Source organism: Protopterus annectens, chromosome 12.part0, assembly GCF_019279795.1.
Source record: "Protopterus annectens isolate FY-2018-M chromosome 12.part0, PAN1.0, whole genome shotgun sequence".
In the NCBI taxonomy this organism is placed as follows: Eukaryota; Metazoa; Chordata; order Ceratodontiformes; family Protopteridae; genus Protopterus; species Protopterus annectens.
This window is the reverse complement of record NC_056746.1, coordinates 349,209,829-349,235,955: the sequence shown is the minus strand read 5'-3', so window position 1 is coordinate 349,235,955 and position 26,127 is coordinate 349,209,829. Positions and strand designations below refer to the sequence as shown.

General features: G+C 38.9%; 1 protein-coding gene across 4 annotated transcripts in view; it reads right to left on the bottom strand.

Annotated features, from left to right (window-relative positions):
• Window positions 1-26,127, bottom strand: part of LOC122816558 (katanin interacting protein) — a 3,576,055-nt gene that overhangs the window by 342,251 nt on the left and 3,207,677 nt on the right. The gene's annotated exons all lie outside the window — the stretch shown is intronic.

Sequence of the window (26,127 nt, the reverse complement as noted above, 5' to 3'; positions counted from 1 at the left end):
AGATGTAAGGGTATTGAGATGTGCTGTAACTTTCTCCGAGACAGCAGCATCTGTAGTACCCTGGAGGGTATCTCCCAACTCTTTGATTAGATCCCTCTGTAAACGTGTGAAATGGGTCAAATAGTTCAGGGATTGCATGGAAAAAGCCGCTGAACTAAAAATGCACTTGCCATACCTGTCCATAGTCCTAGAATCTCTGTTAGGCGGATGGACAGATGAGGAAGATTCAGACATCTCCTTTTTCGTGGCCGCTGCCACCACCATAGCGTCCACTGGAACTCCCTTTTTTAGATAAGCCTTGTCTTGGGGGGCAGTAATATATTTATTAGGCTTTCTAGGGACTGGCTCCACCGTGTCAGGTGTTTCCCACGCCCTCCGAGCAATCAATTCCATCAATTCATCGAAGGGCGGAGTGACCCAGGAGGAGGAAGGGAGAGCACCGAATGCCTTTAGCAAGACTGACTCATCCTCAGAAGGGGGTAGGGATTGCCAATCACCTCTCTGTTTTAGGATCTCCAGGATGTCAGAAAAGGAGACATCCTCTGAGGGTGATTTTGGGGACCCTTCTCACTCATCCAAGTCAGTGTCCGATGTCAAGGATTCCTGTGGAGAATCCAAGTGTCTCCTCTTACACAATCTTTTCCTCGGAACTTCTTCGGGGGGGCATCCGATGAAGCCTCTGAGGAAGAGGGGGCACCCTCTAGGGGTGGCTGAGACACTGGTGCTCGACGCTTAGATGTAGCCGAGGGTGCAGAGGAGGATAACGGACCTTTATGGGAAGGAGAAGCTGTTTCTGCTGAAGTGGTTGTCTGAGTAGACAACACCTTCCTCATGAGGTCGAAGGCCCCCGGGTCCCGAGTCGAGGTATCCCCAGGTTCCGAAGAAATCGGAGGAATCCCCGAGACTGGCACCGATGGCATCGACCCCGAGGACGGAGCCGAGTCGATCCGAGCCGAGGCTCCGAGAGGGAGAGTCAGAACCGAAACATCGGTTCGACTCCCAGTCCCGGATCCAAGGATGGATCTTCGGCTCCGAGACTCCGGTACTGGATCCGACGGAGTCGAGGTGAATGGTGCCGACCGAGAAAAGGACGGTTCCAGCACCGAGGGCTCCACAATCAACAGATCAGCCTCTCCCGGCTCCGAAGACTGGATAGGCCTCGGAGGAGGAACAGGTGGAGATAAGCGAAGGCCTTCGAGTCTCGACACCAACTGGGAAGAGACAAGAGATGAGCTTGGATAAGGCCGTATTCTCCATCAATTTCTGCACCACGTGGTCTACATCGGTGTCTGAGAGGGGCCTGGAAGAACGCGTCGAAGGAATCGAAGACGGAGCCGACCTCAAAAGTACAGGAGGAGGAAGATCCATCACCGGTTCCAAGACTCGAGGCTTGGTAACTGACAAAAGTTCAACACTCGGCCCCGAAGTCTGTGGAACCGGTGATCGAACTTTAAATGAAGAGCTCGGAGCCGATGACATGGGCTCCGACGTCTTCGATTCCTTCGAGGATTTAGATGCCTGGTCTTATGCATCCAGAGCCTCTTGGAACGCAGGCTTCAAAAGGCCCCTATCCATAAGTTTCCTGCGCCTATCTGTCATGACCCTTCCACTGAAAGAATGGCAGATGGAGCAGTCTTCCTGCAGATGGAGAGGGCCAAGACAGTAGACGCAGGAACTATGATTATCTGTGACAGACATTTTCTGTCCACATTGGCACCATTTAAAGCCTGACTAAGCTTTTTCAGACATGTTACAAAAGTCAAATCCAATAAACAGTGAAATAGCCAGTACAAAATGTCTAATCCAGTAATAAATGTCAAATCCTGTAGATAAAGTCAAATCCTGTAGTCAAATCCTGTAGATAAAGTTAAAGGGTGGGGTAGGCCCCGAGGGAAGTAACTAAGAAAAGTATATAAATATTTATATACGAAACCGAGAAACCCTCGATACACTACTCACACACACACACAGTCAACTTTAAAAGAGAAAGGAGAAGTTTTTATCCAAAAATATATAAGATAAAATAATCTTAGCTTTGAGGTGGTCCGAGCTCATCAAAAATGATGCGAATGTTGCAGCGGCAAACTAGATCTGAGGTAAAGGCAGAGGGGGATTGTGGGAGTTAAGTTGGTCTCGAGCTTCTTTTCGATGCAGAGCTTTGCCAAGCGGCCGACACGGAGCCGAGGATCAGCTCCGAACCCAGGTGTAAGAACAAACAGCGAGATTGAACATTCTCACATCTTGGGTGATTTGTCCTTACCGTTATCAGGTCTGGTGTATAGATTCAGCCATAATCTGAAAGATATGTCATCTTCAACTGACAATCTACTCCTTGAATTCTTAAAAAATGTCAAGAAATATTGTGCATCCAGTTTCGATATTATTAAACAGAGATATCAAGAATGGCCTTGTTTCTAGTAGTTGGAAAAAGACACTTACTGCACCTACTACATAAACTGCATTAAACTATCATCATGCCTTCATCAAAAATTCAGAAAAATGTAGTCATAGCTGATTCAATATTAAAGCAAGTGCAACCTCAAACTTATTTCACAACACTGTTTCAGGCTTAAGTACGACAATGATATTGTCCTAATGAATGTTGTAGAATATACATGAATGACTAGATAACAGACAAATTATAGGATCAATCTTTCTGATTCAAACACTATATGAAGGCTAGACACTAATCAGTCCAGTGGAACAGTCCTATTTCACAACTGCCTTTTACTGCCACTGCTTGATATTAGGGACCTTCCTTTTTACTATCTTTGCGAAGAAGCAAAACTGATTCAATATATCAATAACTCTACTGTCATATATATATATATGGGGTATATAGATGTAAATGTTAATGAGCTAGATACAAGAAATTGCATCTTATACGGTACACTTATAATATTCAGTCTAATTAAAGACCTCATAGAGGTTAGTCACATCCAATGTCTGTGCTGTTCACTTACTATCCTGACACTCTCAGACAATGTGGTATTAGAGTGGAGAAATATCACTACCGGAGTAAAGAATATATTAGTTTTCAGTAGGTTGCATACTTAAAAGTACAGAAGTGCAATTTACAGTGGAAAAATGTTCCAGCTGCAAACACTAGGAATTATTTCACTTTAAGGAAATTTGAAAGAAAAGTGGGTGGTCTGAGTCCAGAAATCTGTTTTACTTCTCAGTGTGAACGGATTAGCTGAGAACCTTGAAAATATACAGTATGAAACATTACTGCAAGTCACCTGGAGGTAAAGCATCAAAGCAGTTTTTACTTGAAAAGAAGATAAAACAGCAGCAGTAGGACAGAAGTTCAGGAATTACTGTTAAACTGATAAAGAATATGCAGCTTATTTAACATTTGCTTTTGATAATGACAAAAAGTCCTAGAGATACTATGGATGCGTTTGTGGCAGACATGAAAAAGTAGCCAAAGACAGAATTTGGTGAGTTGCATGATTCACTAAGAGACAGAAGAGTTTATGAAATAAGTGGAAAAGTGTTAAAAAAACAGACATAATCTTATCAAAAGCTGTAGATGTGTGCAGGGCAAGTAAAATTATTGTTATTCAGTTAGAATAATTAACCAAGAAAAAAGACATGTGTAAAACAAGCTGCAAATCAAATAAAAAGGGAAAAATAGACAAAGTGAACAAGTGCTGGAATGAATACAAAAGACAGAGTTATGCAAATACACACTGCAGCAGTAATGGGGACCACAGAAAAGATGTTCAATAAAAATGCAAGCCTCATGGGGTAGTTGTGGCTATAGGAATGAGAACAGCTGTCCTGCATTTAAAAAATTATTTGTAACCTGTGCTAGAAAAGGACATTTTTCACAAATGTGTAAAAGTAAAAGATATGTATGTTCAAAAGAATATGCATGTCATTAAACAGAAATATTAAAATAATTAATGCCAACACACAGTTCTGGTAGGCATTAAGTTAAAGTGAAAAGATCCAAAACGAAAAGTAGCAGCAAACCAAATAACAGTAATCAAAGACCAGGAAGCAGAGCAGCAGAAAATACTGAGTGCAAATCAACGTCCTTTATTTTAAAGAAATCACAAAAAACTTTTACTACAAGCACTTTCACTCAGATAATTCTGAGCTTTATCAAGTGATGCCATTCTGTTTCATACAGCACCTTATATATCATAGCAACCATTTCATTAACTGAAAACACCTGCTGGTAATTAATCACTAAAAGAAAAACTTGCATCTTTAAAACATATATAAAAATATATATTAAAACTAACATACACTTAAATATGCTTCATAAGCTGGAAATTAATCAATATTAAATTATCCATATGTTAAATATACAAACTTATTAAAAGCCAATATGTTAAGTTATTATTCACAATAAAAAATTAGAAGTTATGTACCTACCATAACGTTCCATGTTAGTTGTCTTCTCTCGCCTTCTTTCTTGCTGGATGGGTTCGGAGCCGATCCTCGGCTCCGACTCGGCACTTGCTAAGCTTGAGAGTCACTTTTACCAGCTCGAGGCAGACCCATATCCCATGATGCAAGGCGGTAATTACCCAGATCTCATTTGGTATCTAGAGGAAAAACTGCCTACCAAAAAACTTTCCACTAAGGAAAGAGGAACAACTAGCCTAAAAGGCTGTAAAGGGAAACCAGGTAATCAAGGCCAACTAACTGGTGTCCAAGGAAGAAGAATCTTCCAGAGAAAGAGGAGATCAAGGTCTGTCCAGGCAAGGGGGACAGGAGGGAGGGATGCAAGAAAGAAGGCGAGAGAAGACAACTAACATGGAACGTTATGGTAGGTACATAACTTCTAAATGTTAAGTTGTCAATCTCGCCTTCATTCTTGCTGGATGGGACTGCGTCCCTAGCACCTCTATCCTGGGTGGCTCAATGGAACAGACTCTTGAGAACTGTGGAACCAAAGCTTGCCCTATCCCTGGAGGCCAAATCCAATTTGTAATGAGAAACAAAGGTATGAGGAGTGGCCCAAGTGGCTGCTGCACAAATAGTATCTAAGGGCAGCCTAGCCTGAAAAGCTGTAGAAGTGGCTAGGCCTCTTGTGGAATGTGCTTTAGGTTTTGAGCTGAGTTGTTTGCCCCTAAGTTGATAAATGTCAGAAATGGTGGAAGATAGCCATCTGGATAAGGTCACATTAGAAACAGGGAGACCTTTTTTATTTTCAGCATAAGAAAGGAAGAGTTGATCAAATTTCCTAAATTGCTTCGTTCTGTCCAAGTAATATCTAAGTTGGCGGTGAACATCAAGGTAATGCAATTTTTGTTCCGCCCTGTTAGAATAATTTGGAAAAAATATAGGAAGATCAATGGATTGGTTTAAATTTGTCTTAGAAGCAACCTTGGGCAAAAAGGATGGATTGGTTCTTAAGGATACCCTGTCCTTGTGGAAGACCAAATAAGGGGGACGAACAGATAGGGCATGAAGTTCCGACACTCTTCTAGCCGAGGTAATGGCGACAAGAAAGAGTGTCTTCCAAGAAAGAAACTTTAATGAACATGAAGCAGCCGGTTCGAAAGGGGGAAGTATCAAGGATGCCAGTACTAAATTTAGGTCCCACTGTGGTGGAGGATCCCTAACAGGGGGCTTTAGAAGGAACACCCCTTTAAGAAAGGCTTTACAAAGCTTGTGGGACATAATGTTGTGGTCTGCAAACCCGACATGGAAGTTGGAGATTGCTGCCAACTGAACTTTGACTGTGGAAGAGGAAGAACCTGAGTGAAAAATTTCCGCTAGAAAATCCAAGACTGACTGAACCGGGGCAGTAAAGGGATCTATGTTCTTATCTTTCGCCCAGAGGGAGAAGCGTTTCCACTTACTAGAGTAAATCCTCCTGGTAGAGGACTTAAGAGAAGCTACTATGATGTCTCTAACGGGGTTAGAGATCATAGGAAGCCTGGCTAAGGAAGGAAGTGGAGCAACCAAGCTGTGAGGTTGAGGGAAGGAACGGACTGGTGCAGTTGACCCGACTGGTGGATCAGAAGATCTGGCACTGGGTCCAGATGCCAAGGCTGCACCAAGAGATGGCGATGAAGGAACGGGAACCAAATTTGTCGAGGCCAGTAAGGGGCAATGAGAATCATTTTGGCTCTCAAAACGGACGCTTTCTGGAGTACCTGTGGAATCAATGGAAAGGGGGGAAAAGCATAAAGAAGTCCCTGGGGCCAATCTTGGGTAAGAGCGTCTCTGGGGGGATGGCCCGGAAGTGGGAAGAGAGAAAAGAAGTCTGGGCATTTGCTGTTTAGAGGAGTAGCAAAAAGATCGCAGCATGGGCGGCCCCACTTCTGAAAAATCTCTTCCACTATGGATTGCTTGAGAGACCACTCGTGAGGCATGACTATAGCTCTGCTCAATCTGTCCGCTATTATGTTGGTTTTCCCAGGGATATGCATTGCTACCAGAAACCGATGAGAGGAGATCACCCAATGCCAAAGTCTGAGAGCCTCTCGACACAAGGGATAGGACTTGGTTCCGCCCTGCTTGTTGATGTACCACACCACGGACATGTTGTCCGTGTGAACTGCAATAGTTCCTAAGGGAAGAAAGTCGTTGAGGGCTTGCAACGTTAAAAGCACTGCTCTCATCTCTAGGACATTTATGTGCAGGTGTTATTCGAACGGTTGCCACGTGCCATGAACCATCCTGCCCTGATAATGCCCCCCCACCCGATCAGGGAGGCATCCGAAGTGACCGTGGCTACCGGGGCCGGGGGAACAAATGGTCTGCCCTGATGGACTAGAGGAGAGGAAATCCACCAGGATAGATGGTTCTTGCAGGTCTGTGTCACTACGATCTTGTGACGCATGGGAAGCTGCTGGAAGGACCACTGTGTGAACAACATCCATTGTAGAAGACGCATGTAAAAGCGGGCCAGAGGAAGAAGTGTGATGGCAGCAGCCATGAGGCCCAACACTTTCAAAACCAGCCTGGCTTGTACCTTTTTGCTGGCAAGGATGATTCGAACGTGGTTTTGGATATCTAGGGTTCTCTGACTTGTTAGGTTTGCTGACATCCGAGTAGTGTCTAGATTTGTGCCTATAAAGGTAATAGATTGGCAGGGCGATAAGGAGAACTTTTCGAAGTTTACCGAAATTCCCAATTGACTGCAGAGACGTAGGGTGTAGTCTCTGGCTCGGATGAGTTGATGCCTGGTGGTGGCTGAGAGGAGCCAGTCGTCGAGATACGGAAACACCTGGAATCCTAGACGTCTCAGGTGAGCCGTGACCACTGCCATGCATTTGGTGAACACTCTGGGGGCTGTAGAGAGACCAAAGGGCAGGGCTCTGAATTGAAAATGACTGGTCCCCAGCCGAAAGCGGAGAAACCTTCTGGAGCGTCTGTGGATTTTTATGTGATAGCATGCATCCTGAAGGTCTATAGAGCACATCCAGTTGTCTTTGCCCAGAAAGGGCAAAATCGATTGAAGTGTGACCATCCGAAATCTCGTCTTTTTGACAGACTTGTTTAGTCTGCTGGGGTCTAATATTGGTCTCCAGTCTCCCGTCTTTTTGGGGACCAAAAAGAACCTTGAGTAGATTCCAGACTCTAAATGATCTTTTGGTACTGGCTGGATGGCTCTTTTCCTTAGAAGCTTTGACACCTCTAATCTTGCAATTTCCCTTAGACCGGGTGGTACGTCTGGAAGGGAACCTTTTTGAGGGAAGAGGCTTTCCTCGAAAGGAATCTTGTAACCCTCGGATATGATCGACTGTACCCATTTGTCTTGAGAGAGGGAAAGCCAGGCTTCTGGGTACAGCGACAATCTTCCCCCGACTGCCTCCAAGGGTGGGCAGTCGGGCAACACCTCAGGGATGCTGGAAGGGCTTGTCAGAGAGAGGCTCTCTGGAGCCCTGGTTCTGCGGACCCCCTCTGCCCCTAGGGCGGCGTCTGTTTTTATTACCCCCTCTGTCTCTGGGGGTAAACTGACCACGTGCATCAGGCGTGACTCCTTGTGATTTTCGGAATCACATTTTCCCTCCCTTCTGACCTTTGGGGTAAGGTCTAGAAGGAGTGGAGAAATGGACTCCTACGGCAGAAAGAGTCTTGCCATCTTGCTCACACCTGGTCAATGTGTCCTTCACCTGAGGGCCAAACAAAGTTGACCCATCAAAGGGAGAGTTTGTGAAGGACGCCTTAAAGGGGTCTGCAAAATTACAGAGCCGCATCCAGGACTGACGTCTGAGAGCCACTCCTGTGCCTGCAGCTCTACTCGCCCCATCGGCTGCATAAGAAATGAGCTGCATGGAGGAGTTGGTTATGGAGTTAAGGATTCCCAGCTGAGAAGCAATCTTTTCCTGAGCCCATGCTGCTGAAGGATCCTGTACTACTTCACCTAATTCTTTAAGGATGTCCCTTTGAAGTCTGGTGAGGTGACATAAATAATTCAGCGAACGCATAGCAAAGGTCGCTGAGGAAAACATCCGCTTACCATACCTCTCCATAGTCCTGGACTCTTTGTTAGGAGGATGGACTGGTACGGAAGGATCTGCAAGTTCCTTCTTAGTGGCGGCCGCCACCACCATGGCATCAACCGGGACACCTTTAGTAAGAAACTGCTTTTCTGCGGGGGCCGTAATAAATTTTGAAGGTCTCCTAGGGACTGGTTCCACCGAATCAGGAGATGCCCACGCCTTTCGAGCTATGACCTCCATAAGAGGGTCGAAAGGCGGAGACACCCAGGAGGTGGAGGGTTGAGATCCAAAGGCCTCCAGGTATACCGATTCATCCTCGGAGGGGTTAATGGAGGGCCAGTTCCCCCTCTGTTTCAGGAGCTCAAGGATGTCTGAAAAGGAGACATCCTCAGAGGGGGATCTTGGGGACCCCTCCGACTCATCTAAATCGGTATCCGAGGTTGTAGACTCAGGGGAGTCTAAGTGCTTCCTCTTGCAAGTCCTCTTATGCGGGGGTTCACCTGAAGGATCAGGAGAAACCTCGGAAGAGGAAGCTCTTCTCAATGGGGAAACCTGGGGCGATGGATCTCTGGGTCCGGGAGCAAGAGAACGGAAAGAGGCATCTACAGGCACCATAGAGGGAGGAGCTAAAGGAAGCAACTGCTGGCTAAGCTCTGGGGCTAGCACACTCCTCATCACCTCGAAGGCTCCCCTCCCAGGGAGAGCCGAGAGATCCCGCTCCGAAGAAACAGGGATCCCTGGTCCCACCGAAAGGGAAGGCTCCGAAGCAGATGTCGGGGCCGAGCTCACCAAGGCCGAAGCTCCGAGAGGGAGAACGGGGTCGGACAAGGGTCCGATGCCACTCGCCCCCTCGGAACCAACCAGGGAAGCCCGACGCCCGGATCCCTCCAAGGAAGGTCTCAAGGAGGAGATAGGAGTCGAGGACGACGGAGCCGAAAAGTGTGGTATTGGCTCCGATGCAGCAGCAGTCACGGTACCAATAATCTCTGGCTCTGAGCTCTGTAGGAGAGTCGAAGGAGGAATTTCAGGGGGATGTATAATAGCTGACGTCTGATGAGACGGGCTATGGAGCATCTGGGCTAGTGCCTGTGACTTTAATAGCCTACTTACCACTCTCTCTAAATCGTGATCTGAAAGCCTGGAAGACCTCGATGATCGGCTCCGATGGCTCCGCTCCGAAAGCAAGGGGGATGCTGGAGCCGAGTGAATAAATTCCAAAGAAGGAGATCTAGACCTCTTTTTGGACGGAGCCATCGGAGCCGAGGAACGTTCGGCTCCAGGCGGAGCCAACAACTTGTCGGCTCTGAGAGGAGATAAAGATATCTCGGCTCCAGCCTGAGTCGAGACATGCTTCGACGCTGGGGTGTCGGCTCCAGACGGAGCCAACACCAGTGCCGAAGCCAAGGTATCGGCGCCGATAGGCGCCGGCACAGAAGCTTCCAACAAGGAAGGATCGGCTCCGGACGGAGCCGATGTCGACTCCGGCGGAGTCGGAACCAAGACCACAGACTTGGACACCGAAGCCTGGGTCTTGGGTGGCTTAGAGGGCTTCCCGGAGCCGACTTTAGCCGGGGAGCTCTCTGGTTTAAGTAGACCCCTAAGGATCAACTTATTTCTACGTTCCTGCAGGACTCTCTGGCTGAAAGAATGACATATAGCACAGGACTCCTGCAGGTGTAGGGGGTCCCACGCAATAAATACAAGAAGTGTGACCGTCTGTCAGAGACATCTTCTGACAGCACGAGTCACACTTCTTGAAACCTGAGACCCTAGTATCTTTGGACATATCTAAGTGCTTAAACACTCACACACACCAATCAGTCCAACCAAGACACTAACAACTAAAAATATATTAATAATAACTAACAAAATTAGTTATTAAGTAGAGTGACACAACACACACACACACCTGAGGGAATCCTGACAGGAACTGTGAGGGTGGGAAAGGCCTAAGGCCTGAAAAACTAAACTAAAGAACTAGGACAAAAAGGGGTATAGAGCTAAGTGAAAGTACACTGAGGATAGAATGGATACTAAAAGGACCAACAATTGGGGTTTTAGGGTCTTAAAACCTGACAAAAAGCTAGAAAAATATCACTTACCAGGAGCTGGTAAAAAGGATGACCTCATTAGCGAAGCGGCAAACGAGATCTGGGTAATTACCGCCTTGCATCATGGGATATGGGGCTGCCTCGAGCTGGTAAAAATGACTCTCGAGCTTAGCAAGTGCCGAGTCGGAGCCGAGGATCGGCTCCGAACCCATCCAGCAAGAATGAAGGCGAGATTGACAACTTAACATCAACAATTATCAAAAAATGTGCAAAATAGTACTTCATAGTTAATAGTGAGCTCCTTAAATGTAGCAACATGGAACTGAATTGCCAAAAAAAAAAAAAAAAAAAAAAAACGTAGAAGAACCCTCCATTAAATGTTCATACCAATGAAATTTACAGATGGCAAATTCAGTCACCTTACTTTTTAAAATCTGTTTAATTATTTGGAAACTCATCTCTAAAATTACATATATTAAAAATCCAGAAGTGATTGTATAATTACTAGTGCACATATCCCCAAAAAATGAATAAATGCCTAAAAAACTTTGGTAATAAAGTCCGGAATTAAAATGGCCTATAAAAAATGTATTTAATCATGACTATAGTCTTGCCCTTCTTAATTTTAGCACAGATTTAATACTAATAGTCCCATTGAGCCCTGGGGACCTTCCTGCATCCAACCTTAACTGCCATAGGAGCTCACGATACTCAAGAGTTGATTCCCAATCACCACCCCTGGCATCCAACTCAACTTGCTCTAAAACTAAAAATTTAATGTTGATGCCTGAACAAACGAGAGAGTGCTTGAAGAAGGCATTGGTTTCCTTCCTTCTAGTGTTTTAAAGTATGTTTTAAAGATGCAAGTTTTTCTTTTAGTGATTAATTACCAGCAGGTGTTTTCAATTAATGAAATGGTTGCTATGATATATAAGGTGCTGTATGAAACAGAATGGCATCACTTGATAAAGCTCAGAATTATCTGAGTGAAAGCGCTTGTGGTAAAAGTTTTTTGTGATTTCTTTAAAATAAAGGACGTTGATTTACACTCAGTATTTTCTGCTGCTCTGCTTCCTAGTCTTGTTAAAGTGAAAAGAGCTGATACAGTGAAGTCTGAAAAAAATCTTTTGTGTCACTGAGACAAGAATGCACGTCAGACTATTACCAGGAAGTTCTCAGAATTAATTAACTAAATATTATATTAAATATTATATTAAAACTAAATATTATATTAAATTTAAACTAGATGTAGGTTCAAAGAAGTATTTTGTCTGAAGATAAAAATATGAAAAATTATACACATGTGCACACTGTTGATATGTTTGGGCAAACAGGTGGAGCCACTGCATGAAAAACCACTGAAGTGAAAACAAAAATGAGAAATACATTATTTTTTTTCAAACTGTAACAACTAAAAAAGTAATTTTCCAAATATTTTGGGGTGTCTGACTTCAAAGAATCTAGGAATGATGAATAGTAAACCAGACTCACAGTGTAAATGTAAAAGGTGCATGTGTTAAGAAGCCATTGCACAGTTAACTCAAACAGACATCTCAGATACATTGTACAGTCACAGCAATGAAACCTAGCATGACTTTCCTGATTTACTTGCAAACGTAGATGATTTACAAAGATACTATCACACAAAAATAAAATCCATAACATGCTGGTGATACATGTTCCTAGAAAAGTTTCAGTAGATCTCAAAGCAAAGCCCCCACTGAAGAGAAAAAAGCACGTAAAAATTCAGGTATCATTAAAAAGCAGGTACAGCCAACAGAATGGATGAAAAGTAGAAGGCATGACAGTCAATACAGAGGATCATGGCTCTGAGCTCTAATGAGCTGCTTCCAGTAGCCAATGGTACACCATTTAATTTCCGCCACCTCCACTTGCCTACTGTGCGACTCTGAGCAAGTCACTAAACCAGACAATGCTCCCAGGTCAAGCCTGAAAAAGGATGCTTGTGTTACCTGGTTAACAAATACATACAACTAAAATAGACAATGCTCCTAGGTCAATCCTGAAAAAGGATGTGTGCGTTACCTGGTTAACAAATACATACAAATAAAACAATGTATATTTGCTGTTGTCAAAGTAATGTAAGAGTTGTATCTGCATTCACTTATAAAATCTAAATAAAGTAATTAAATAAAGTAATTATTTGTTACCTATCCTTGAAAAAGTGATCTTAATAATGTCAAGCACTGAGTTACTTTTAATACTAGATGCAAACTAGGGTTTCTGACAGGATAAGTTACAGAAATAAAGCTAAAAAGTGCATATTAAGAAGGTTCACATTCCTCAGACTTTCAAGATTTCTGTTTAGTATTTTTATTAGCACTAGTGATAATCCAAAGAGTGGGCACACAGTTAACTGAAGGTTTGGAAGAAAGGTAGCAACAGACAAAAGAAGATCACAAAAATATTTGATGAGTAGACTAAGAGAACATAACTGCAGAATTAAAAAAAAATAACAGTTAAATACGACTAAATGTAAAATAAGAGTGTCAAATGCAAAATACATGGATCAAATGAAACATCAGAAGGACCAAAGCCTGATATGGAAAAACTTACAGCAACTCTATAAAAGCTAAAGCCAGAGATCTAGTATATTACAGGAGTTTCTGGGAATGATGCAGTATCTTACAAGTTTGTACTACATTTCTGAGATAACTATGCCTCTAAGAAAGTTGTTAGAGCAACATGTAGCCTGAAATTAGGGTTATCATCAGGAAAATAGTTATGAAATGATTACTGAACCAGTTACCATTTCACCAGTGTTAATGAACTATAATCTGAGTAAGCCATATGTGTTGCTAGTAAATATCAGTCAGAATGTTACAGGTGGGGCGGAGCCTGAATGGCTAACCGAAAGCAGCAGTATTTTAGAGCTCCATATAACTACTTAAAATAAGACAGGAAAAATTATTTTTTTCTTCAAAGTATAAAATCTTATAGATAAAGGACTAATTTACATAATTAGAAACTTCGATACAGTTTTACAAATAATTTCCTGTCAAAAAGCATGGAGATATAGTCACTTGTTAAAATGAGCAACTCAAAGAATTCTCATCAGGATGCTGCCTTAAAGAAGGAACTACAACAGATGGCATCTACCCTGCAGGAGTTGTCTTTGAAGATGGATGACTTTAAAGAGAACCTAGAAAATCTTAAAACAAGCAGTCAAAAACGGGCTGACACCCTCAAGGAAATGCTACACCACCACCAGACAAGGATAACAGGAATAGAGGTTTCTCTAAATGACTTAGAAAGCAGACTTAAGGAAGTGGAAACACAGAAAGAACAGCTTCTTAAACAAAACACTTGGTTGGTTAATAAAGTAGATGACTTGGAAAATAGGAAGAGGAGAAATAACATCATGATTTTCGGATTACCTGAAAATACAGAAGGTGAGGATATTATTTCCTTTTTATCAAGCTGGATCCCCACATTTTTTAATTTAAAAGAAGGACTTTCCTTTGGCATTGAAAGGGCACATATAGCTCTTGGGAAACCTGCCACTAACTCAAACTCTCCTCCTAGATCAATAATTATCAAATTTCTTTCATACTTGGACAAGGAACTGATTTTAAGATCTGCTTGGAGGATGGCACCTCTAAAATATAAACAGAGCCTGATAAGATTTGATAATGACTACTCATCTAGAATAATGGAACAAAGGAAAAAAGTGTGGCCAATGATAAAGTTTCTGAAACAAAATATCAAGGCACAACTTGCATATCCAGCTAAGTTAAGAATACTGTATGCCAACAAGATGAGGACTTTTATTGACTTAGAGAAAGCCTCTTCATTTATTAAAACTAATAATGTGATTACTCTACCAGAAGATATGGATTGGATGTCACCTTCTCTCAAGAGAACAAAAGAAACAAATTTCTGGACAGATGTCAAAAAGAAGAAGCAAAAGACTGATACTGTTACAGCCAAATCTCTCAAAGCATCTACTATGATATGAATTGTTTTAACATTACTTTAAAGGACCAATTTTACTGCTTGGAATTTTAAAACAAAGGTAACTAACTACTAGAATCTTTATATTTTTGAAAATAGATGACACATGAGAGTTTTCACATTACCTCAGGTATGTAAAACAGGGCATTTTTCTTTCACAGAAGGAGGGTTATATAGCACATCAAATATTTATACTGTAAATCAACATACATAGTATATGTGTATTTTCTCTTAATTTTCTCTTTTCTTTCTCTCTCTTCTTTCTTTTCTCTTTATTTAAACTGCATCTTGTCTCCCTTTCTAAATTCTCTCCTATTTACTATACTAATATAGTCTGTATATATTTAATAACTCACTATCTAAACATAGATAAATAATAGTCTAAAATAATCTAGTTTTAAGGTAGACTAATTGGAATAGTGAACTTAATTAATTATTACAATATTTATTAGATTAATGATAGTCACTGTTATGCTTATTGAGATTGGGGACATGTTCGTGATTAACTCTGAAATGTTCCATTCATGTACATATGTCCTTTGAATTATTTCCTTTTAGTACCTTTTTTTTAATTTCCTTTTTTGGGCACCTCTACCCAGAGTCAGGATACCACTGATAAGCCATGTATTTTCATAAGTGTAAGTTGAAGTTGGTGAGTTGAAAACTGGGAAAGTAAAGGAAGACAGTACACCAACAGTAAATTCATATTTCATTGGTAGTCACTCATTGTATCCTGTAGAGTCCTTTTAGTCAAATTATTTTAGTAATAATCTATTTGTTGTTGGCTTATTTAGTGTATGCTCCTCTGTTGCATTTAATTTATCCAAAATGACATATCTGACATATTTGGGATCTCTTAAAGGTAACTAAATACTGGATATTTTCTAAGTCAACTTAATAATTGTTTACACTACTAACATTCCACTCTGATATATAAAATACTATAGAACAATAATAGAATAATATAGAATTTCATATCTCTTTTAAGAAAATTCTCCAAATAATAATTTAACAAATGGAGCTCAGTTGATATTGTTGGTTAAAGGTATGAGTGATAATCCAATAGATCTATCTTCATCTATTAGATTAGGAATGACTTTCATACCATGTTTAATGGGAAATTCATATTTACTTGAAATTTGATACTTTAGAATTAATGTTTTATAGAAGTACTTTTTTAAAGCCTGACCAGAATTTTACCCTACTTGTATTTAAAGAAGAAAGAACATTAAATTACACCCCCAAGTTTACACACATAAAAATAACATTCAATGTTATCAGAGAATATGGTATGACTACTATAATCAAAGAAAAAAAAGCAAAATGTTTCTTCCAACAATAACTTGAAATGGATTTAACATTCTTATCATTAAATACTAATGGCTTAAATAATGCAAATAAAAGATCAAACTTACTAAATTATTTAAATCTAAATAAGGCACAAGTAGTACTTCTTCAGGAAACGTATTTTAAGACTAATAATAGCTTTATTTGGAACCCTAAGGACTATAGAGTCTTAGCTCAATCCTCCTATAGAACAAGGACAAAAGGAGTATCCATTCTCTCGAAGAAAAACATAATCACTCCAAAAGTTATTTATGAATATGAAGACAAAGAAGGTCTACTAGCATTTGTTATAATTAAATTTAATAACAGAATATGGACCTTAGAAGCTTCTGAAACCACCAAGAAGTCTTTTTGTATAACAACTATTTCAAAATCCTTAAAAATATGGATTGATTCATTTAATTTAATAGGCACTTTTAAAGTAAAAGATAAATCCTTATTATTTTCCCATAAAGATCATAGATTTGGAACACAAACCAGAATAGACTAAGTATTCGTAGTTCAAGATTTACAAACACAAATCCTCAACTTCTCAATAGTTCCATTCCCCATCTCAGATCATGACTCTCTGATAATGAAGCTTCAAACAGAGTTTAAACCTTTAATCCTCTCAACTAGAATTCAATCATATATCATGAAAATTAAAGAATTCAGACCATGGATGTTGTCAGAACTACAATTATTTCTTGAAATTAATAATACAACCGAAATCAGTAGAGTCAAGGTTTGGGACTCATTTAAAGTGTATTTATTTGGTAAGACCCTTAGCTGGTACAAAAACAAAGTCAGAGAGTGGGAATCTGAATCATTAGACTTGCAAACCAGACTCTTGACAGCAAAATCTATAAAAAAAAAAAAAAAATCAGAGTAGTCCAGAAGACAAAAAAGAAACAGGGGAAATAAATAAAAATATAATGAAATTCTAACACACAACTTGTCTAGCCTTGGAAAAATTAAAAATAAAATCATTAGCTACCTCCCCCAGATATCTACATAACTTATCTACAAGAATTAAAATACAATCTAAAACAAATAACATTAGTAGTATATATCATGAAAAGAAAGGGAAAAAAGTATCAGATATAGGAGACATCCTTGAAGCATTTTGGTTCCATTATATGAAACACTTCAAAAAAGAAGATTTATATACCAACCAAATAAACTTAGATATAAACTTTATCAATATAAAAAAAAAAACAAAAACTTAAAACTAGACCTACAGAAACCTATATCCTACAAAGAAATTGTTGACAAGATAAAGTAAATCTAACAAAGCTCCAGGAATAGATGGTATAATTACGGAAATTTACAAACTCTTCCCTTCAATAGTAATCTCCCTTTTTCATAAAACTTTGCTAGAAGTCCAGTCAGAAGCAAAAATATCACCCTCATGGAAATATTCTCTCATAACACCAATTCTAAAAGATAATAAACCATCAGACCTTTGCTCCTCATACAGACCTATTTCATTACTGAATAATGATTACAACATATTCATGTTAATCCTAGCTAAGTGAATGAAAATCCCACTTTCAAAGACAATTAATAATGATCAAACTGGATTTTTATATAACAGACACATACATGATAATATTAAAAGGATACTTACTCTTATAGATTATGTGAATAAAGAAGATAGAAAAACACTTGTAATCAGATTAGACATAGAAAAAGCCTTTGATTCCCTCAACTGGGAATATCTATTTAAAACTTTAGCATTATTTGAATTTCCTCCTCCCTTCATCTTATTACTAAAAACATATATATTAATAACTTAGCCTACATTAAATTAGGTCCTTTCACCTCAGAATATATCCATATAATGAAAGGTATTAAACAAGGATGCCCCCTTTCTCCTATTTTATTTGCTTTGGCTGTAGAACTGCTTGCAGAAATAATACGCAATAATCCAAGAATAAAAGGAATAGAAGTCCATGACCAGTACATATCTAAAATAATGCTTTTTGTTGATGATATTTTATTAACCCTATCAAATTACAGAGTCATTAGGAGAGCTAGAAGAAGTAATGGAGAAATTTTATAAGATTTCAGGTCTATACTTTAATAGATCAAAATCAAAATTTATATTTTTAAATAAGAAAAAAGAACAAGTTACAGATAAATCCATCATAGGAAAACAAGAACTTACGCTAAATTATTTAGGAATAGTGTTATGCAAAAATATAAACGAAACTATTAATAAATTATAAAAACATTATTGAAACAATATAAATATATATAGAAAAGTGGAACAAAATTATATTAACTTTTGAAGACAGGTTGCAATTAATAAAAATGGTCTTATTGCCAAAAATACTATATGTAGCATTAGCAATATAGTTAATTCCTGAAAGATGCATTCTTAAAGAAATAAATTCATGTTTAATAACATTTTTATGGTATTCCAAAAAGAATAGAGTAGGTCTAACTCATCACATTAGACCCTGGAAACAAGGAGGATTGAACTTCCCAGAAATAGAAACATATATAAAAGCATCTGTGCTTAAAACTACAATAGACTGGATAAACCCAAAATATTTTGCCAACTGGAAAGAATTAACAACGGCTATATTAACAAATGAATTTAATCTGTTAAAAAAAATGTAATATTAGACAAATTAAACAAACCCTGGTACATACTATGCATAAGTATACAATATAATATAACAAAACCTTCTAAAACAACACTGATTAATCATTACATCAATTCCTTTAGGAAACTTATCAATGCAAACATAGATCTAAAACTTTGGTTTGACCTTTTAACCCCATTTACCATCACTAAGAACTTTCCTCACAAAATATATAGGGAAACAATAACCTCCTGGGAGCAACAGGGATTCTTATGCTGGTTTCAATGTGTAAATAAATTAAATGTTTTAGATAAACATATGATAAAAACTGCTTACAATATTCCAACACAGGACTGGTTAACCTCACAAAGCATTCTAATGTACACTCAAGATTTATGCAGATTAATAATTCCTCATTTAACGATATTCCAAATATAATAAGTTTTCTGTATAAATTTATATATAATAGTTGTGAAAAGAAATATTCCATTTCAAATCTATATAAAAAGTTAATAACATATAAAACAATTCCCAAACCATCATACTGGCAGTTCTTAACAAAAGGTCACACATTGCAGTTAACAGAAGAAATTAAAACTAACATTTTACTATCAGTTAATTACACCTTTAACACACAGTACTGGAAAATATTTAACTGGAAATACTTAAATAGAGCATTTTTAACACCAGATAGAATTAAAAAGATCAGTACTACTACAAATGTTTTTTGCTGGAGGTGTGAAAAGTCAAATAAAGCAGACTGGATTCATATTTTTTATGAATGTAATAAAACTAAATCATATTGGAATGGAATCAATCATTTTTTACAAGCTCTATTTAATGAATCCTTTATCTTAACTAAAGAATTGATTATACTAAATGTAAAGGAAGGTCCCTACCTGAATAAGACAAATATGTATTTGTTATAGACAATACATGCTATATCTAGGAAATGCGTAACCAGAAGGTGGAATTCAAATACACCCCCGACCTTGGAAGAATTCTACACTTTACTGAAGACAACTGCATCGATGCAAATAAAAATCAAAGCACTACGAATCTATCCCAGGCCATTGGTAAATAATCCTTGGAAGAAAGTTATATCTTTGTTGGACACTCTGCTATAATCAATATTGTATCTCTGATAACTGATCTGTTAATTCTATATTTAATAACATACAGTGTATATAACTGAAAGTCAGGCTATTGTAAATATTGTATATAGTTGTTTAAAATATTTAAAAATATTATGTAAATGTTATTTTAATTGAAAATAAAAAAATATTTGAGGAAAAAAAAAGAATGTTACAGGAGTTGTGATCCTAGATGAGACTAACCCAACTGTCTAAGGATAAACAGTATTTATAAATGTCCGAAAGAGATACATTCAGCTAGAAAGGGAGCTGTTAGCTATAGTGCACGGATGTCAATAATTCCATGAGTATGTCTATGGTAAAAACATTCAGGTGAAAACTGACCACAGACATTTGAAAGGCACATTTCAAAAATCTTTGTATAAGGTACCATGAAAAATATGGGTAATGCTACATAATCTACAGAAGGACGATCTGATAAAGTAACACAGACCAGGAAAGTAAATAAATACAGCAGATAATTTGAATACACACCTCTAACTGAAAAGCATGAAGAGCTGTCAGAAAAAGGAGTAAAGCCTCTCTAATTGCAGTTACCAATGACAGAAGAAATAAAACTATTTCACTCATATACTTATAGTGACTTAGAAAAGCAGTTATTTAAAGATGTTACAGTAAAAAGCTGGTCTGAGCAAAAATTATACATTAGGAGAAAAGTCTTTTATTTTAAGAAATAAGCTATGTTCAGGGCTTGCTGACAAAATTAAAAGTTCCCAATCAAAAAGACAGTCAATACTTCAGTGGGAACAAAAATTACATCTGGGGGAATAGTAACATGTGTAACAGACAGAAATAAAATCTACAAGGTAAACTCAACAGTAGTCAGTAAGAAATAAATGCAATAAAAAGAAAGGAAAACATTATTTATTTATATTTTTACAGTTTATCCATATGCATTTTTGTCAACTAAGATGATTGTATTGTTATAACTGAAGTAACTTTACTGCTTAATTTTTTTTAATGACATGACAATGTTCTTATTCAAAGCTCTTATATAACATCTGTTTTTAACACACCTGATAAAATATTTTTATGTGAAAATTTGGGTATTTTGTATCTTTTAAAAGTATCCATTACTTCCATGGATCCTCAGTTGACAATTTTATTTTAACTAGTAAACTGCAGAGAAAGATCAATAGGTATAAACCACTGGCTAGCCATGAACAAGCAGTGCACACAAAATAATACTCTAGAAGAAGAGATAACTAACATGCACTCATGTGGACACTGATTTGTTTAACTGCAAAGAAACTATACATGCCATATGTATAAATTATTTCAAGTACCCTGAGATAATCAGCTTGACAGACACATTAGGTAAAGTGTAAACAGTATATTAAGGTCAGTATTTTTGAGACAGCAGATAACAAACAGGCTGCAATACAGAAGTTAGGAATTCAGAAGATTTGTACATGAGTGGGAGTTCATACATATAAGTCCAGTCCATCGTATCTGCAATCAAATGGTCAACTGGAGAGACCTATAAAAATAGCATACAATCACATACATAGAGCAGCAACAAAAGCTATGAGGATTGTAATCTCACAATTGTGTATTACAAGAAGACTCCATTGCAGGGACTCAGTCTCTCAACAACTCAACTGTTAATGAGCAGGAGGATGAAAAGTAAAGTTATCTACTTCAGCTAGATTACTAATACCTGAAAATGAATAACAAATAAACACAATGTTAGAAAGAAATCAGCAGAGACTGAAACACTGTTATGACAAAAACTGCAAAAGACTACAAGATTTACAAGTAGGACACAGATTAAGAATACTAAAGTCATGAGAAAATCACCAGCCAAAAAGTGAAGTTTTGTTCATGTGGAAGACAGAAAGCTGTACAGCAGGAGTCACATACGTTTGTTTAAAATAATATGTCATACCTTACTGAAGATAAGCGGAGAGAATTCTCACAAGTACTATCTCAAGGAAGAAAAAAAAAACAGAGATTGGGAATGTGATAGCCAGAAGTTGCAGAGAAGGTCTTCTCTATTCATGTCTCTAAAAGAAGCCATAGTACAGCAAGAAACGTCCCCAAAGAAGATCTGGTGTTCAGACAGACATTCCTGTTAAATAACCTTTGCAAGGAACATCAAATAAACCAGTTATATACAGGGACTGTTGAGTGCTGACCATTATACTAAAGACTGAAAAGTTGTGTTTATTAAAAATGTCTTTTGCATGCATACAAAAATATTTTTGTTTGTTCTGAAAAGCCCACAACATGCTTAGCACAGAGTTAACAGTAACTGTAAAATGACGAATATAACGTTTTCTAACTCATGAACTCTAAATACACACACACACACACACACACACACACACACACACACACACACACACACACACACACACGTATACTGTATGACAGTGTGGTGGTTCAACAAGGTCAGTGCTCAACTGAAAAGGGGAACAGGCCAGGATAAGGATCTTTGGCTAAGACAGTACTAAAATTAAATTTGTTTGAGAAATTTACTAGGAGCAAATGGCCTTTTTAAATGGGACAGCTCACATGTGCACAGTAAAGGGGAATGATATTTTAAGCTGAGATACTGTGGCTTCAGGTGTCTGAATTCATTTAGTAAACTATACCTTTTTCAAGTCAAAGGCAACTCAATATAGCAGAAGTCATTTGGCAGAATTCAGAGGAGTGTGGAACACTGCGTGGAGTATTATTGCTGAAAGCGAGACTGACTGTGGCTGGAGTGGTTGGCTTCAAGATGGGAGTCCAGCAAGAGGCCAGCAATTGTCAACGCCTGACCAGACAGATTCTGGTAAAAGACTTTGTATTTGTTTCACCAGTAGAAGCCCTGGCAGTAAAAGACATTTTGTTACAATGAGTCAGTTTTGTTGTCTGTGAATACCTTTTGGATTTTGTGTTATTTTATCTTGAACATTCTGGAAAGAGACTGTCTTCTGAAAATCACCGCATTTTCAAAAAGGTTGACTGGATGTAATTTCAAGGATAAAGTGCAACTGCGGTAACTGCTGCCACCAACTTTCCTAAAGGAATAAACTGTATATTTTATTGCAAGCAACCTGTTTTGTTTATCTTTTCTCTTTGGTTGCATTTGAGTGAAATCAGTCTGTTTTATGATGATTTAATAAAAAACAAACTGCAAAAAAACAGGTGTGTTCACAGCCTGAAAATTTTACATTTGGTGGATGCAGTGGGCAGCTACAAGTTTTTGCTTTCCATATCCACCAGTCACTACCAAACAGCAAGTTTTCAGCTTAGCAAACAAGAATTGTATGCAATTGCCGACTGAATTGTGTAGTGTTGGTCCTTTGGGTTGGTCCAGTGGTGCTCCTGTCTTAAAAAATATACAATGACCACCAGAGAACAATTTCTACAGACAATCCAGACTACTGCTGGTGGGGTGGTAGTGGTAGCCAAGTATATGGCATAACCCACAGCACACCCACGCGCTCAAGCCAATGAATAGCAACAAAAACCTGGAAGCCTAGCTGTTAATACTGCAAAAGAATAGCCCATCAAGAGGGTTAGGATCGATCTAGTTGGGCTCAGATTTCGGGTAGCTCATATCACAGATCTGTCCCTCCATGCAGACATGGCCATTCTTAGCATGGACTTCAATAATTTTGACAAGTAAAGAAAAGTGTATTAGCAAGGTTAGGAGTCACCTCAGGGTCTCAAACCATCAAATTTCAGGAGTGGGCTTTCTCTACACTAAAAAGGACACAATTATTTAAGTTAAAGCATGCTGTGAAATTTTGGCTAGACCTGGAGGGTGTGAACAGCAAAGAAACAATGACAGAAATTCTGATAACTGATAGATTTAAAAGTACTTTGACAGCAGTTATTAAAATGTGGGTGTGCCAAGCAGACCTATAAGATGCTGAAAGCTTTGTGGTGTTACTGGAGATAATACTACAATATGAAAGTACTTACAAAGAAAAAACTGCTAAAATAGTTGCGTAAACAATAAAAAAGGGGGAAATTGTCTTCCATACTCTGATTTAGATGTGGTAAGAGAGGGCACATTGCAAAGTACTGTAAAGAGGAAGTTAAAGCAGAAGCTTCTGTGCAGACAACTAAGGAGATGGGAGGTGGTGAAGAGGCTACAAAATGAGATCAAATGACAACTCTGTTGAGACCTCATTCTGTTGCTGTGCCACTGAAATATTAATGAAGTGTTTAATCAAAATAAATGGGCAAGCGCTACAGTAACTACAAGACTCAGGTAGCATGGATACTTTGGTGTAAGCACAATACATCTGCAAGAAAAAAGGAACAAGACACATTCACCAAAATCTATTGAGGTGCTGTGTATTCATGGGGAGAAAAGGTGTTACAACAAAGGTGGGAGGTGCAGACCTCGTTTAGTAGAGTCTTATCAAACAGCCATGGCTCCCTGTCTAATCCATGATGTAATAACTAGAAAAGACTTCCATTTATCGGCGTTCTCTGGAAACTGTGGAAAATGGATAATATTAGGGAGCCTTGTCTAGTCCCTGAAATAGTGTAAAAACTGAGGCAGTTCACTTGTCAGCAGATCTGAGATATCCCCTATAGCCTACAGCCTTATGAAAGCAGAGGATCTGAGAGACTCAAAGTAATAATAGAGGGTCTGGGGTAGTAAAATGTATGGATAAATATGTTTAAAGAAGGGGGTGACAAACATTCAGAGAGGAGACTGGGATTGAAACCACAGGTTTAGATGAAGGATACTGAAGAAGCACAAAGTGAGAATGGGGCTTCAGTTCAAGGGTTAACTGATGGCAGCTATATAAAATATTGGAGTAGGCTACTTTTTCCTAGGGAGGACTGGGGAGTGGAGGTTCCTATATCTACTCTAACAGGACATAAAGCAAAGCTTAGATTGCCTAATCTTCAGGCAAGCTGCTTAAACTTCAAAAGGGCTCAGTGGGAGAAAACCATACCATAGCTAGGCAATTCCTGATGTAACCATGACCCTATATTAGAGATGACTCACCCCAGCTTGAAGCCACTGGCTTTGAGACTTCAGGATTATCTATGAGCTTTAGGCAGACCATCTGCATTGTGATAGTGAGCACCAAGACAGTGTCAAAATCAGAAGATGAATGGCTGCAGTGTTAAGACCCTCTTGCAAAGCTTTGCACTGCCCTCTTTCTGACAGTGAAATCACTCAAAGGGGGAAAAGATCTGCAACCCGCTACCCAGCAGACCATATCTAACTGACCACAACACCCACTCTTCATTGCTAGGCATTCCCTTTCTTTTGTGTATCTACTTTCCTTTTTGGTTAGTTATATGTTTAAATAACAGACTGGGTGGCCTTCTGACTGTGAAGAGCTTGGAAAAGTCAAGGGGCACAAGGACTGACTCAGCAAAGAGGTTTCATTTAAATCTTTCAAAAGCCATCTCAATCTCTGGTATCCACTTGATCTTTTTCAGCATTTTGTCCTTTGTCATGTCTGTTATGTGGCAGGCTATAGAAGCAAAGTCTAGGACAGATTTCCTATAATAGTCAGCAAGTCCTAAAACAGATTTTTCTTGCTTTTTCACTTAGGGTACTGGCTGAATCACTATTACTTTTTTTCCTTTCTGGGGTTTAATTAGCTCCATACCTATCATAAAACATTGCATTTCAAAGCATCAGCAGTGTGCTCAGCCTGGCTTAGAGTGTGTAACAGTATCTGCACCTTTGAGATATGAGAGTCCCAATCCTCTCAGTGAATAACTACATCATCCAAGCAGGCTAACACATATGCATGGTGTGATCTAAGACTCAATCCATTAACCTTAGGAATGTGGTTGGTGCACAATAGAGATCAAAGAGAAATACCTGTATTTTGGAAAAGGCCTTCAGCTGTGGTGAAAGCAGTTCTTTCCCCTAGCCTCTTTGGTTAGGGGGTTCTGCCAATACCTTCAGGAGTAGTACAAGGTACTGAGGAATCTGGCTTTACCAGGCTGTTTCAACAGCTCATCTAGCCTTGGCATAGAACAGCTACTGAACTTGCATATGGTGTTAAGTTTATGAAAGTCATTACAAAAATCAGGCAGTGCTATCTGGCTTAGGTACTAATATGATGGTGTTATTCAAGTTGTTGGATGATTTCTCTATCATCCAAGATTGTAAAAAATTTTTGAACTCCTCTCGCACAATCTGTTTCTGGGTCTCTGGTATCCTATATGGCACCAAACTGACCTCCAATGAAATAGTTTTGACTGCAATATAACAAAGAAGGTTCAACCAAGTAATTCTGTGAAAATGCCATCAGTTCTTTAGAGAAATTCCTAGACCTCCTGCTTCTGCAACTTATAGCGAATGTCATTCACTTCCACTTGGGAAGTGTACATCAACTCTTTCTCCTGCTCTCAGTCAATGACCTCTAGTCCTGCATCACCTGTTAACTTGAACTTCTTTCCAGGCAGAGAAGAGTATCAGCTAAGAGAAAACACTAGCAATATATTGCAATCTTGCAATTATTGTGAAAAGGCACCAACAAAGTAAGGGGAGTGGAAGCCAGCCTGACTAATGGAGAATCTAGCAGGAAAATGAAAATGGAATGAACTGACCTGTTTTGGTAATAAGTTTGAATTGCGAGGGAAAACAAGGAATACATTTCACTAAAACTCTATATAATGAAAAACAGTA